The sequence below is a fragment of the Triticum dicoccoides genome, chromosome 6A (genome assembly GCF_002162155.2).
Source record: "Triticum dicoccoides isolate Atlit2015 ecotype Zavitan chromosome 6A, WEW_v2.0, whole genome shotgun sequence".
Taxonomy (NCBI): Eukaryota; Viridiplantae; Streptophyta; class Magnoliopsida; order Poales; family Poaceae; genus Triticum; species Triticum dicoccoides.
Genome location: NC_041390.1, coordinates 142,668,603 through 142,672,334, shown reverse-complemented (window position 1 = coordinate 142,672,334; position 3,732 = coordinate 142,668,603).

Sequence of the window (3,732 nt, the reverse complement as noted above, 5' to 3'; positions counted from 1 at the left end):
CATACCCTACCCATTGCCATCCCTGTTTGCGGCAGGTTTGGGTATATGCTTCTCACAAACCAGAGCTTCTCACAACAAGCATGATGGTTTGGGTAGGGAACGTCCCACCTTTGGGGACGAAACGATATCCATTGCCTCTTATTGCTTCCATAAATTTTCTCGTGTCAACATAGACAACAGGAGTGTTGTGTCATTTTTTGTGATTTTTCGGGGTTCGTTTGGACATTTTTATGCATTAACTGAGTTTTCAATGCATTTATGTGCATAATTCAAATTTGAAATACATGCACATGCTCCAGTGCACATAAATTGGTTGAAAAATCAAATATGTGTCCTTGGGTGCATGCTTAGGTCCCATGCAAGAAATGGGAATGAATTTCAAACACCAGGGCACCGTTGATTGCCGGCAAAACATTGAGATGCATGGTTTTTAAATTCTAGTAAATCCAAAACTCATCTGAAATTCATGAAACTTGGCATGCTATCATGGAGCGGCATCAACATGCTGTGGTAAAAATTTTATCCCATTTGGGGCAGGTTTGGGTATATGCTTCTCACAAACCAGAGCTTCTCACAATAAGCATGATGGTTTGGGTAGGGAACGTCCCACCTTTGGGGACGAAACGATATCCATTGCCTCTTATTGCTTCCAATTTTTTTCTCGTGTCAATATAGAACAATAGGAGTGTTGTGTCAATTTTTGTGAATTTTCGGGGTTCGTTTGTACATTTTTATGCATTAATTGAGTTTTTAATGCATTTATGTGCATAATTAAAATTTGAATTACATGCTCCAGTGCATATAAATTGGTTGAAAAATCAAATCTATGTCCTTGGGTGCATGCTTAGGTACCATGCAAGAAATGAGAATGAATTTCAAACACTAGGGCACCGTTGATTGCCGGCAAAACATTGAGATGCCTGGTTTTTAAATTCTAGTAAATCCAAAACTCGTCTGAAATTCATGAAACTTGGCATGCTATCATGGAATGGCACCCGACATGATGTGGTATTTTTTGTGTCCATTTTGAGAGAAGGCGTACCCGAATAATGACAGCCAACAAATGCTATTTGAAAAAATAGTTGCCACTTTAATATCTCAAACGTTTGTATAATACAAACCGTGTGCGTTCTGTTAACCATTCACGTGATGCCACGTGTCTTGGTCTTAATGGTTGTAGGAGGTGTCGTGCGTACAACTGCTTGACCTTGACTAAACGGGAGCCGTGCGAGCGCAGTCCGCTGCGCAGTTTGACCGAGAGGAGTGCAAGCTCTCCTCCAATGTGCAGGTTCACCGGGAACCGTGCGAGCTATACGCTGCGTAGGCTCATTGGGAAGCGAGCCCTTTGACTTCCATGGCCGCCCTCCTTCCTCTCCGTGCGCGCGCCCCCCTCAGCGGCATGGGACGTTGCTGTCGAGCGCTACCTCTCAGCGCCGCCAGCTGCCATCCTCCCGTACCCCGCCCTTCGACCCCGGGACAACATGATGCAAAGTGAGAGTAGGATTTGTGCATCTCTTCAACGCAAATGATTCTTTTGGATGACCCGTGTGCAACCACTTACAAACAATTTGGTAAGATTTGCATCTGTCATATTGGGTATGTTACCATTTGTCAAACTGCAAAGATTGACATTTGTTGATCTAGTAAGATTGCCATTTGTCAACCTTGTAACACTGCAATTTGTCAAAATATGAAGCTAAAAATCACTAGCAGTATCTAATTTTTGCAACTAAAATTCAGTAATCAAGCATAGATTTCATTCATATATTAAGCATTCGTTCTTAATTTATACAAATAGTTCAACTCGACAGCAGAACCGACCAAACTTTTCCCCAATTGTTGCCAACCACGTACTGAAATAGCAGTTCAACTATATATACTAGCTAATTTTAAGTACGTTGTACAGTTCCACCACATCTATAGTCAGATGAACTAAACAAAATAGCCCCTAAATACTACTACTACTGCAGAGGGGCTTTGTACTACTTCCGGATGCCTCTCCTCTGCCGAGCGCGCTCAGTAAGAGGCGGAGGAGGAGGATCCTACCAATGAGCTGGGCAACTGCAACACGGTTCCTACCGCTATTGTAGCTTCAGCAACGCTCACCTCGAATGCCCTCTTCCGCTCTAGACGACCCCTCTCGAAGCGGTGGTTATCCTCATAGATCTCCTGTTTCCTTGCATCTGAGGTGGCGTGTGCCATGGCCACGGTGGCGGTAAGGCTCTTTGCGTGCTTGACGAGGCGCTCCTCCTCCTCCCGCAGAAACTCGGTGTAGCGCGCAAAGTCATTGACGTACGTTCGGGCATCCACCTCCGCCTCCCGCCTTCGGGCGGCGGTGGCGGAGCGGGTGATGACCCCGGCGGTCGACGGTGGGCTGGCGGCCACGAACACCACCTCCCGCTTTCGGGCCGCGGTGGCGGAGCAGGTGATGGCCACGGTGGCTGGCAGTGGGGTGGCGGCCACGACGGCCACCTCCTGCCTTCGTTTCATGGCGGCGGAGCGGGCGATGGACCTGGCTTTTGACGGTACTGTGGCGGCAACGGTGGCCGGCAACAGCTGCCGACGGGCACCGGCGGCGGAGCGTGTGGTGGGTGTTCCGCGCACACCCAATAGGGATGCCACGTGCACTACACTACGCTAGGGACTGCGCCTCCGCCGCGGTGTAGCCTCCCAGCTAGAGCTGTCCTCTGATGACGGCGGAGTGGCTGAGCGACGATGATGGACCGGTGCCATTGGCGATTGTGGGAGAAGCAGACGAGATAAGCTACAGAACGGGAGCGGAAAATGCGACGCGGGACTTTCTAGACATGAGGGTTTTATAGCAGGCACGTAAGCGTTGGGATTATAGGGGATTTCACCGAGTCGGGCGGGAAGCTTGTGCGGGAACCTGCGAGGTTGCACGGGAATAGGCTCACCGACGATTCATTGGCGCCGCCATTTGGCCAATAGAACGCCCCCGCGCGCTGCACAAGCTTGCGCTGTAAGCCGTCTGCGGTAGCGGGGTGACAAGACGTGCGAGAGGAGGACGAAAGGCCACTTACACATACGGGGTTAATAAAAAAACGCCTACGATTTAATTACCTACTATACCCCCGTCATGGTTTATAAGTATGATTTGACTAATAAAATACGAATGCATGTCCCTGAAGATTATATAGTTGGATTCGTATTTGAACATAGTTTCCAATTATATAATTTTTATAACATGCATTAACATTTTGTTGGTTAAATTTGAGGGCAAAGTATGGCATAGAATATAAAGGGGACTATAGACTAGACGGAGGTGGTAGCACACGGCCGCTCTCTACGCAGCGACGCAATTGTCGGCCGCCTTGTAGGCGACCATTTCCTGCGTATTCAACTGCTCTATGCGTGTGGTTGCTTGCGGTTCAGGCGGCCGTGGCGCGCTCTGCTCGTGTCCCGCCACACGCGCTACTCTTGTGTCCCTCCAGGTGCTCTGCCCTCGTTGTCGGTGTCAAAACCAGCGGATCTCGGGTAGGGGGTCCCGAACTGTGCGTCTAGGATCGATGGTAACAGGAGACGGGGGACACAATGTTTACCCAGGTTTGGGCCCTCTCTATGGAGGTAATACCCTACTTCCTGCTTGATTGATCTTGATGGATATGAGTGTTACAAGAATTGATCTACCTTGAGATCATATGTTGTGGTCTAAACCCTAGAGGTATGATGAGTAATATCATAATCCTCTATTGACTAGCATGGCCTCGGCTT